The sequence below is a fragment of the Mustela erminea genome, chromosome 11, assembly GCF_009829155.1.
Source record: "Mustela erminea isolate mMusErm1 chromosome 11, mMusErm1.Pri, whole genome shotgun sequence".
Classification (NCBI taxonomy): Eukaryota; Metazoa; Chordata; class Mammalia; order Carnivora; family Mustelidae; genus Mustela; species Mustela erminea.
This window is the reverse complement of record NC_045624.1, coordinates 26,494,078-26,506,746: the sequence shown is the minus strand read 5'-3', so window position 1 is coordinate 26,506,746 and position 12,669 is coordinate 26,494,078. Positions and strand designations below refer to the sequence as shown.

The following is a 12,669-nucleotide window of genomic DNA, read 5'->3' as shown; positions in this document are numbered from 1 at the left end:
CTAAGCTGACTGAGCCACCGAGGTGTCCCCTAAATTGAATTTAAACAGATTTTTTTTAAAAAAGGAAACATTTCAAAAAACAAGTTGAAAATATGTTTGTTAGTTATTCGGAGATAAATGCTTAATTTCACTAATAGCAAATATATTTTTTAGATCAATACAAAACAGACAATCTATAGAAAACAATAAAGACTGAAGAGGAAATTCACACAAATTCTGATTCTCTCTTTCTCTTTTTCACACACACACACACACACACACACACACACACACACACAGTGAAACATAAAACTTCACTGGCAGTCAAAGAAGAAATGCCAATTATAAACCATGACACAACATAACTTTCACTTAAAACAAGGCCAAAATGTCTAAGTGCTCTTGGTAAGAATCTGGGAAAATGTGATTTTATTTTATTAAAGATTTTTAATTTATTTATTTGAGAGAGAGAGAGTGAGCGAGAGGGTAAACACGATCTAGGGGAAGAGTAGAGAGAGAGGGAGAAGCAGACTCCCTGCTAATCAGGGAGCCCCGGGGCTTGGATCGTGGGATCTGGAATCATGACCTGAGCCTAAAGCAGATGCTTAATCAACTAGGCCACCCAAGTGCCCCAAAAATGTGATTTTATGCCACTAGGAGGGATAATATGAGTACATTTTCCAAGCAACAAATGAAAAATCTCCACAAAAAGCTTAATATTGTGTATACATACTCTTTGACAAGCAATTCTACCTTTAAGATTTATTCCTAAGAAGATCATTGTGAATGTATACAAAGATTATTATCAAGGATATTCATCACAGTCTACATACCAAAGAGCACAGAAGTAACATAACTAACCCATATCAAGAAATTTCTTTTTTAAGATTAAATCCATGCAAAGGAACACTGTATAGATACTAAAATTATAGTGTAGAAAACTAATAAATGATAGGGTATAATGATTATGACCTATTTTTAATTCTAAAAAATTCTAAAAGATAAAATATGCAGTATAACTCCCTTTTTATATTTTAAATAGGTATATCAAAATATGTGAAATATATGTATACATATTGATATCCTTTCTCTGAGTCATGGACAATAATTTTTTTAACTTCTCAATCTTTCCTGGTATTTCATATATCTTCTAAAATAAAAATATATCTTTTCTTAAAAGAACTATAAATATGGATGCAGCCATATGTATATGTAAATTTATGACTGTTTAATTAATCTCTCCTAGGCATTTATCCAAAAATGTTGAGAATTATTTGGCTGTAATTATTTTTGTCCTAAGATTACTCATTATAGCCTAAATTTGGATGTATACTTAATCTAGGAATCTGTTTCATACATTATGCTGAATCCATTTTATGGCAAATCATGCAGCCATTAAAGTTCATATTCTCCTACATTATTTCATAACCTTGGAAATGCTAAAAAAAACTAGGGTATGATAAATTATTTTATATCACATTATTTCAAACTTATATAAGTAAGGAAGAAGTGTGTGTGTATGCATGCACACACACATACAAAACAAAAATTTGACTCTGAGGAGAGATGTGGAAATAGCTAGAGAATATATACAGGCTTTAAGTGAGTCTGGCATTCCAGTCCCTTCCTTATCTGTGGGGGATACATTCCACAATCCGCCAGGAATGCTTGAAACCACAGACAGTACCAAACCCTATTTTTTGCCTATACATACATACCTATGATAAAGTTTAATTTATAAACCAGGCATGTAAGAGATTAATAACAGCAACTAATAATAATATAGAACAACTATAAAAATAGACAATAAAAATTATGTGAATATGGTCTCTCTCTTTTGAAAGACCTTATTGTGCTATACTCACCCTTATTTTTGTAATGTTGTGAGATGAAAAAATGCCCATGTGATAAGATGAACTGAGGTGAATGGTGTGGACACTGTGATGAAGTGTTAGACTACTGCTGAACTTCTGACCATATGTTAGAAGACAGATCATCTGTTTCCTGACCACAGTTGACTGCAGGTAACTGAAACACTGGAAAGTGAAACCACAGATAAGGGGGAACTACTGTCCCTCACAGAATGATGAAGAAACCAGCAGATTCATTCAATAAATCACCCAGAGTGATTTAGAGTAAATATCAATGATGAGAGAGATAAAATAATGCTAGTGATTAAAGTGTATTGATTATCAGTTAATTTACAACCTGAATAGATGTGTCCAGCATGTCAACGTATGTCAATGTATTAGGCTTTGTCTCAATCTACTTCCTTATCAATAGGGTTGTCATCATTATATAGTGTATATTAAGGTGTACTTGTCAAGTTTTCAGATGCCATAATGTCAAGATCAAATACTAATATATATTATAATAATGATTTACAGTTTCCAATATACTGGAGCAATGACATGAAACTAACAACACAGAATTTGACAGATAAAACTATGAAGTCTTAGAATTAGATTCAAACTACATCAGCACAATGACACAATGAGGAAACCTATAACTTGTTGTAAGAACAAGTTGTTCCAATTAAAAAAAAAAAACAAAAAACCTCAGCTATTGTCATGGAGTTCAAGTCCAGTAGCCAACACGATAGCAAGGCTTTTCCAAAATGAATACAATCTTATGCTGCATTAATGGAAACACAGTGCCCACAAAAGGCAAATCCCATAATTCTTTTTGATATCTAGAATAGTGCATTATACTCCAAAAACACTTTAAGACACTATGAACAAAGGATAGTGACCAGGATCATACATGTTAAGAAAACAGTCATCAGGAAACCTTGTAGGAACTGGGCAGGTTGAAATGGAAAAGACAAGTTGTATCTGAAATACAATGGCTATTTTAAACCAGAAGATTTGTCCAATGACAAGAATGATTATACATTCCATGCAATCCAAGAGCAGGAGTAGGTAAATTCAAAGGAAGATCTAGAAAAGCTGACTTCACTTCACTATGAGAGCAAACTTGCAGATTGAGGGGTTAGAACAAAACTGAATTCTCCCTCGGCCTCCACAATATTTCATCGTTTCTCAGCTGCCAGATGCCGTGGGCACAATGACATCTGTGATAAGCACAGATTCAGGGGATTAGGCCTCTTCCATATGGAAAAACAACTATTAGAAGATAATATGTTCCATTTCAAGTTAACAAAGATGTGTTCACTAAAGCTTAAAATAATAGGACCTCACCTATGAACTGCTAATTTTAAAGAAAAAAAAAGTGGTAGTTGTTAATAGAAAGCCTTTGCTGAGGACAGAGTATGTGTCGGGAACAGTTCTAAATGCTTTACCCCAATTGTCTCATTTACTTCTTACAAGAACTTAATATGCTAAAAATTATCTCCATTTTACAGAGTAGGAAACTAAAACAAAGAAATATTTTAGAAATTGTTTTTAAGAGGTCCCTGGTCACAAAGTTAGTAAGAGGAGTTAACATTCACAGGATTGTGACTTCAGTGCCCATGTCTTTTGTAGTTCAGCATTGTGTCTTACTGGCACGGAGGAAGTGGAATTAGGAAATATTACTGGCATAGGCAAAAATATTAATATGATTTTGAAAGAAGATAATGAAATCTAGAAAACAGATTAGTGATTTACTCTTTGCAAGAAGTTTCTGGAGTTCAAGAAAGTGACCTTGACACTAACACTCCTATCGTCTCTCAGGAATAGCACATATAATTCTATTTATAAAGTACTTTACATTAACATTTTTTTTTACATTTAAAATTAAAGCAAATTTCTCAGAGAATCTGAAAACTCTGTTAACACTTCCACATATTTATCATAACAAGCTGTGTTATTCCTCAGGCTTTTGCATGGTCTTGAATTGCCTTCTGAGTCATCCCTATAAAGTATGGATTAGGCTTAGAACAGTATTATTGCTAGCTAAATCATGTCCTTATTTCTTGAATGTATGTGTGCTTGATTTCTTCTGTAACCATTACTCATTTATATAAAATAACACAGACTTGCTTGTAGTACTTTACCCACCAGCAAGCAAACATAACCAAACTCTAATTTAAGAGATAGAAGTGAAAAGCAGATTAAGAAGGAAAAAATGAAAAGCTTAAATAAGCTTAAAAATTACAGAAAAGTTCATAGACAAAAAAAAATACATTACGGTAGGAGACAAGTCTATTTGAAATACATTTTTTTTAAATTGAGGTGATTGCTTGTAAGGCAGAATGGACACATCCTTGGTCAGAGAAATAAAGCTTGATTGCATAAAATAGCCTGGACATGACTAAGTGGTTTATTCTTATGTTCTTATTTTCTCAGGTACTCTGATATTTGAAGATCGAACCAAATGTCAGGTCCTTCCTACTGACAGACTTAAGGACTGTGGGAACAGCTCTGGGGAACTATCACGTCATGGCTTCCAAAAGCAACACTAAAACAACTATTATTCAGAATTCTTGTAAGTAAGCCGTAAATCCACACAAACTCTTGTGAACACCTCCTTCCTGATCATAGATTTCCCCACTTAAATTGGAGAAGGGTTTTCATAAGTGAAGTCTCAGTTTCAGTTAAGGCCATTAGTTGGAAGAAGATAGGAAAACTTTTTAACTACGTTCAGAGAGTTTCAGAGTAGAATATAGAGATCAGGTCTGGGAGACCATGCAGAGAGGAGTACCTTAAGGATAGACAGGAGGCAGGAAGCCTAAAATATTCTAAAGGTGAGAATGCAGAAAACAGCAGATGATTGGAGGGGCTTGTATATGAGGTGATGACCAGAGATAACAATAGCGTGAACCCTAATGGATTCTATTTACCATAGGGTTTCCAAGTGAATTGATTGCTGCGGTCTTTTGGTAGGTGGAATATAGGCATAGGGAGTACCAAGGCTTTTCCAACATCAGCTGTGATCTTGCTTGCCAGAGGAAATCCCTGCTTCTAGCGGACAGAGACACTCAAGTTTCCTTAGAAAGAGTCAGCAATGATCTGGATTGACACAACTATTAACATACTTACCTCCTTATTTTAGAAATGGTACTGATAACTTCTCTCAACCAAAGGTGAGGTCAGGGAATATAATGCATTTATCTTTGTGCCTCTCATGCTTTGTAGGTGCTCAAAAGTATTTATTGAATACATCATTGAAGTGAAAAAGAAGACATGGAGAATTCAGAGAACCACAACCACTCATGCCCAGACTTCAGAAAATAATGACACTCAAATATAGGAGCGACTCTGAAATTGTCCCAATAAAGATTTTAAAATAATGGTAGAAGACATAGGTTAAAAAGTTAGGAATAATGGTAAGTATTTTAAGGCATTAGTAGTTACATATATGATTTTGAAGTGAAGATTGTTTGCTCTCAGAAACTCTTCTTTTCTAGAGGAGAACTAATATCAGAGCATGTAAAACGGATCCCAGGTCAAGTTCAAAAATCTCACTAAGTCAGTTAACACTATGGTTGTGGCTGGTTGAAATGGTGGATAAAGCAAGAGAAAGTAGTTACTTTTTCTCTACCTAATTTGCTTGCCTCCTACCTTTGCCAAGTAGTAACTATTTTGATGGATGCCATCACCCCAGGGGACATACTTCCCTAAATGTCTTAACTGCCTACAGTGAAGCACATCTGCCGTATATCTGTTCTCCCGATGGTAGTAAATATTTCTTGCCTCTTCAATTTAGAGATCCATTATAAAATGAGCCTCTGAAATGATTTGGATATGAGTGGGGAAGGGTATATGACTCACTATAAACGACCCTAACTATACCACTCACTAACAAGTGAATTTGAGCAACTGACAGATACTCTATTACCCTAAATTTTTCCTCAAGTATAAAGGAAAGTTAATAAAAATACTTTCCCTGCCCATATGAGATCATATATGAGAAAACAGCCCAAGAGAGATCACATATGGGAATCACAAGTTAAATTATAAAGATTTTGAATATGTTAGCTACTATTACCTTGCTGTGTACACTTTACCACCTACAGAAATGCCTGTTAATCCCTGTCACTCCATCTGCTAAGGACTCCAGGTACTAACTACAGACATTGACTCTTGACCAAGGGTTTAAAGTGGAAAGCCATTCAGGAAAAAAGCGAAAACAAAAACAAAAACAAAAACACCCAAAAAATATTAAATACAGCTTTTATAGAACTGTGGGGGACAATAAAAATTTTGTTCCCAGTTACTTGAAGTTTGCCATCTTTGCCACTGGCAAGCATGCGAACATTTAAGAAGTATCTAATGAGAGCGAGTGATTGCACAGACTCTGCACACTGCTCAATTGTTCTCTGATGTGCCCTAAATGTGCTGACACCAGCTTTCCTTCATCCGTGCCCCTCAGGCCAGGAACCTCAGATGGCTCTCTCAATAGAAAGTGCATTGTGCTGATTCTGATTCATTAAAGATGTACAAAGACTACAATTTTGGAAGTAGTAAAAAAGTACCTCTCAAGTGACAAGAAGAACATGGCAGTGGAAATATAAAATGAAAGCCTTGACCAACAATCTTTTGATTGTTTTTTTCTTTTATTAAAATAATATCAACTATGAAACAAATTTCAAGGCAGAAAATTGACAAATCTGAAATGTTTATTTACTTGACCTCATCCTGAACCTCTCCATCACTGAACCAGTGCATTTATCTCTCCTCCATAGATTTATTTCCATTACTGTGTTCATTTATTCATTAATTTTTATTCATTTGATTTTATGCATTACATTAGTTGTAGTATCAACATTCATTAAGCAATTACTATATTCCAAGCATCATAATAAGGGCTTTACATTAATTATTTCATTTAATTCTAACAGTTCTGTGGGATAAGCCCTTTAATATGCCCATTTCACAGATTAAGAAACTAAGACTCAGGGAGGTCACATTACTTATCCAACTTGGCCTAAATACGCTGGTAAGTGGTAGGTGAGCAATTCAAACCAGGTCTGTATAACTTCAAAGTCTGAGTTTTTAACTATTATATTAAACTGCTTAGGTGCTGAGGCTCTAAGCATGAGGGAATATGATCCCACTTGGTAGTTTTAGTGGAGGAACACATAGCAGAGCTGGGAGATATAGGAAGAGTGGCTGAAACTCATCTGAGGTGAAGGATATCAGGAGAAGAGATGAGAGAGGTAGAGAAGGAAGTCAAGAAAAGCCTTAGAAGTTATGATACAGAGTTTTCAGTTTTTACTGAAAATTTGAAGGATTTGGGAAAAACCAAAGGAATAATCTTTTTTTAAGATTACTGTGCCAGATCTATGCTGGATAAACTGGAACAGAGCATGGCAGGAGATGTAGGGAGAATATAAGAAAGCTATTGTGATAATCCAGACAAGAAGTGATAATGATGAAAATGGAGAAGAATGGGATTTGAGAGACATGAAGAAAGCAAAAACATCAGGTTGCAAAGACTGGATACAGGTGATGAGGGAGAGGAAGTAATCTAGAATTCCTCCTCCTTGGAGACACTTGGTGGTATATTTACCTGTAAGATAATACAAGGGCATTACAAATTTGGGGGGAAATAAGATATTAGCTGAGGAATCTATGGCACAGTACAGGTTAAGGCTTTAAATTTGGGAGCCATTATTATATACACATGATGATGCACAGGATTAATCTCAGATAACAACTCTGCTCCATTGATACAATGGCTGCCTGAAACTCTGTGTCAATCAAGATGGCAGACAAGATGGAAAGACACAGCCAACAACAAGCACATAAAATTCTGTTTGAAAACAAAGAAATCAATCTTCCTAGAAAAAGAAGCACTTGAAAAACTGTAGGGTTGTAGTATGAAGCCAGTAACATAGGAAGGTGATATGGTAAAGTGGCCCTAGAGTTGGACAGTCTGGGCTTGGATCTCAGTTCCCCAATTACTGTCTACTGTCTACTGACTATGGGTTAGCTACTGAATCTCACTGTGTCTCCAAGTCTTTACCTGGAAAGTGAACATAATTATATAATACCTCAGAGAGTGCTATGGGAATTAGATATCCATGAAAAATGCTTTGTCATGTTAAAAAATATCAATGTTGTTTATTTTGTAAACAAAGAAACATATGTATATATGTATTGGGAGATACACAGACATATATAAGAAGATCTTAAGCACCATACAGACATTCAAAAGATATGACAGAAAATGAGACAGTAAATTCATTAACAGGGTAAACTGAAAACACTGGTCACCAAAAAGGAAATTTTTCTTAAAGAAAAAAAAAAAAGGCATTTTCTTCCTATGAACTAACACAGAATAATGAGAATTAGAGATTGTTCAATCAATTTTGTTTTCTTCAGACAGTAAATTTGAGGCCCAGAGATGTTCAATAACATAAACAAGGTCACACCCAATCAAGCTAGAACCCAAATCAGTACAATTTCCTAATCCCCACTATGGATGAATTTTTTTACTACATGATGCTAGATAATAATCCTTTTAAAGAAGAATCTATCAGTTAAGTAGAAATCTTTACAACACTCGCGCCTCATTTTTTTAAATCACTTATCTATCAGAAATAGCTTGTGTCAAGTTGTTTTTAGAACATAAACTCTCTGAAGCAGAGATTTTTCTACCTTTCTAGAATTGATATTTCCTGATAATGAACAATGTGCTCTGTATGTAGTAGGCAGCTTCAAATATTAACAAGCATTTTGTTTATGTGCTGAAAGATAGGAAATAGGTATTTGTCCTTTGGTGAAAAATCACATACCGATAAATTTCAGTCTTTTTGTTGCCTGTCTCGAGAAAGTTTGAAATCTCCTGTAGGGTACTCTTTTCAAAGTATGTTTATGAATGGGTTGGCAAGATAGGAACAAGATGATAATGGATTGAGGATGAAGAGGACAAGTGAAAGGGCTGGGAAACCGGTTCTCTCATGTAACTGCCACCCTTCCTTCCCCTTCCCCTGCTGAGATATTTCTATAATTTGTGATTATATCAGGTTGGAGTGTTTACTAAATACAGAATATGAAACTTCACTTTGATAAAGCTAAAAATTCAGAGGCTCATACTCCTTATGCAAAGATTTAACTGTGTCTAATCAACTGCCATGAATTTTGAGAACATCCTCACTTTCTCTGGGATATGAATTTGTAGAACGGAAAAATGCCTTTTTGCAAAATTTTGTTTCAGACCTCAGTATGTAAACTGACACTTATTCTCACTATACTTTTCCATATTTCATATGTCATTGGTGGGGTTTGCTCTTTTTATTTTTTCACACATTAGATTTATATAGTTCTTTATAGGTTAAAAAAATTCAAGGATACGGGTATAAAGTATTGATTGGACAGTATAAAGAAATAATATCATATATCCCTCCCTTGTTCAACAAAGAATTTGGGGCATTCTTTTTTTTTATTTTTTAAGATTTTTTATTTATTCATTTGACAGACAGAGATCACAAGTAGGCAGAGAGGCAGGCAGAGAGAGAGGAAGGGAAGCAGGCTCCCTGCTGAGCACAGAGCCCATCGGGGGCTCGATTCCAGGACCCAGAGATCATGACCTGAGCTGAAGGCAGAGGTTTTAACCCACTGAGACACCCAGGCACCCCAATATGGGGCATTCTAATAGGGAAAGAAAAATGTAACCTGGAATCCCAGGACTACCACTCCAAGAAATTCCAACAGCTACTCTAGAGGAATGACCTCTCAACACATAGTGTTTTTTAGATGGTGCTTCAAGGAATTATTAAAAGAAAATGAGAAATAATCCAATTATGAAGTAATTCAGAATAAATGATAATGAATAAATAGGACCCATGATAATCTTTAAATGAATGCTTAAATAATGAAACATTTACATTTATAGGAAAAGGTGGATGACTTCAACAAAATTGTTATTAGATAATAACATTACTACATTGCTACATTGTATTTTAAAAGTGTGCTATTGTTATTGTATTCAGAAAAAAGTTTCCAACATTTTATATGAATAACTCTCAGATTATGCATGACTAGAAAGTACATGAAAAAGTTGCAAAAAAATGTTATTGGTAAGTTTCATTTCTTTGCTAAGAAAAAGAAAGATTGTGAATTTAAGAAGCTGAATGTTGATTTTAGAGAACTATGGAATGAGGGCCAGGAGAAGCAAAAACAGATCTTTTCAATCGGATTACAAATAATGACACAGGAACCCATCTGCCTATGTTTTATGGTGAAGAATGCTGTGATTATTTGATGAGTAGGAGGAAAAGTTTGGTGGGATGAAAAGATGGAAGAAAGCCAGGGAAGCTGGCTGCCGCAAGTTCAACAAGAAAATGTCAAATCAAATGTGTGTTCTCTTCCTGAAAAATACCCACTCTCATTATGCATCCATGTGTTGATGACTGATGCAAATGAATTTTTCAAGTGCTATACAAATGAGTTGCTTAACTGATGTTAGCCTAGTGAAAGCAAATCCCTAGTAATATACAGAATCATATTTTTAGCCTTAGATAAAAGCATATAGACATTAAATATTTGCAGGCTCAATCTTCCTTTCCTCTTTACTATGTTCCAATTTAATTAATGAAATACTGGAATTGGGACAGTTGTGGCTTTGGACTGGAAATTATGTGAATTCTGGCTATCAGCTTTATGGGAAAAACTAGGCTACTGGTACTTCCCTAAGGCAAACACATCTGTGAGTTAAGCTAATCAGTCCCTGCGTGTCACTGTTGCTTCATACAAACAGTGAAAACAATGTGTCTTACAATGAGAAGCTGTCATTGTAAAGAGAAGTCATATCATTTTGAGTAAAACCCACCTTAATCGATGAAATATGTACATATCAATGAATAATTCTCCAACTGAAAGTGTTTTAGTCAATGAGTATATGGGGACATTTTAATATATTGTTCATTAGATGTGAAGTCTGATTACTGTATTCTACATTTTTATTTTATAAAACTGAAGATGGCTTTTTAAAAAGATTTTATTTACTTTAGTGAGAGAGTGCACAAGCACGAGAGAGGACTGGGGAGAGGGGCAGAGCAGGAAGGACAGGGTAAGAGAGAGAATGCCAAGCAGACAGTGCACGGAGGTTGGAGCTCAATCCCATGACCCCAGGATCATGACCTGAGGTTAAACAACAGTCAGACACTTAACTGAACCACTCTGGTGCCCATGAAGATGATTTTTTCTATGCAAACCTGAGGAAAGCTTGAATTCTTTTGTTTTAGTGACTCAAATCAGCAATTAATCTTTATCAAAAAGTAATTGCTATTTTAGTGAATGCTAAGGTAAGCACTGAAACAGTAGCACCATAAAACATTTAATCTTTACTACAATAAAGCATCTATAGCTCAGGCATACCTTGGAGACACCGCAGGTTTGGTTCCAAATCACCTCAACAAAGCAAGTCAAATGTTGGTTTCCCAGAGCATATAAAAGCTATGTTTACACTATACTATAGATATAGTAACATTATGTCTAAAAGAATATATATACCTTAATTTAAAGATAATTTATTGCTAAGAAATGTTAACCATCATCTGAGCTTTCAGGGAGTCCTATACTGAGGGCTGCTGACTGATCAGGGTGGTGGTTGCTGAAGTTGGGGTGACTGTGACAATTTCTTAAAATAAGACAACAAAGAATCTTGCCACATCAGCTGCCTCTTCCTTTCACTAATGATTTCTCTGTAGCATTCAAATGTTGTTTACCTGCAGCAGAACAACTTTCAAGTGGAGTCAATCCTCTGAGACTCTGCCACTGCTTTGTCAACCAAGTCTGTATATTATAAGTCCTTTGTTATCATTTCAACAGTCTTCACAGCATTTTCACCAGGAGCAGTAGATTCCATCCCAAGACATATTTGCTCATCTGTGAGAAGTACCTCTCACCTTTCAGAGTGTCACCGTGAGAAGGCAGCTGTTTATCTAGGGGATAGTTGTTCAGTTGCATCGTCAGGCTTCACTTCTGATTCTAGTTCTCTTGCTCTTTCCACATATTTGCAGTTACGTCCTCCAGCAAAGCTCTGAACCCCTCCAAGTCACCCATGACTATCTCAGCTAGATCTTCTGGATTAACACTGCAGCTTCCACAGCAGCACTTGGATTGTTACAGAGACAACTCCTTTCCTTACACCTTAGGAACCCACCTCTGCTAGCTTCAAACTTTTCTTCTGCAGCTTCCTCACCTCTCTTAGCCTTAACAGAATTGAAGAGTCAGGCTCTTGGGGCATGTGGGTGGCTCAGTCGGTTGGGCGGCTGTGTTGGGCTCCTGTCATAATCCCAGGGTCCTGAGATCTGGTCCCGCATGGGGCTCCCTGCTCAGCGGGAGCCTGCTTCTTCCTCTCCCTCTGCCCTTCCTCTGTATGTGCTCCCTCTGTCTCTGTCTCTCTCTTAAATAAATAAATAAATAAAATCTTAAAAAAGAAAAAAAAGAGTCAGGCTCTTGCTCAGGATTAGGTTTTAGCTTAAGGGAATGTTGTGGCTCATCTGGTCTTTTATCCAGACCACTAAAATTTTCTCCATATCAGCAACAAAGCTGTTTTGCTTTCTTATGATGTGTGTATTCACTGGAGTAGCACTTTTAATTTCCTTCAAAACTTTTTCCTTTGCATTCACACCTTGGCTAACCATCTAGCTCAAGAGGTATACCTTTCAGTTTGACTCAGCTTTGGACCCGTCTTCTACACTAAGCTTACTCACTTCTAGATTTTGAGACATATGACTCTTCCTTTCATTTGAGCACTTAGAGGCCATTATAGGGTAATTAATTACCTAATTTCAAT

At 35.8% G+C, this 12,669-nt stretch overlaps 1 long non-coding RNA gene across 2 annotated transcripts in view; it reads left to right on the top strand.

Annotated features, from left to right (window-relative positions):
• LOC116569292 overlaps positions 1 to 12,152 on the top strand; it is a 43,220-nt gene extending 31,068 nt beyond the window's left edge. Inside the window, exons 2-4 of one of the 2 annotated variants that reach the window (XR_004276958.1) lie at positions 4,269 to 4,407; positions 5,058 to 5,248; positions 11,891 to 12,152. This is a non-coding gene — a long non-coding RNA (uncharacterized LOC116569292). Of the gene's footprint in view, positions 1 to 4,268; positions 4,408 to 5,057; positions 5,249 to 6,763; positions 6,851 to 11,890 lie in introns of those variants that run through there. The other variant, XR_004276957.1, reaches the window with a different exon arrangement.
• The last annotated feature ends 517 nt before the right edge of the window (positions 12,153 to 12,669 follow it).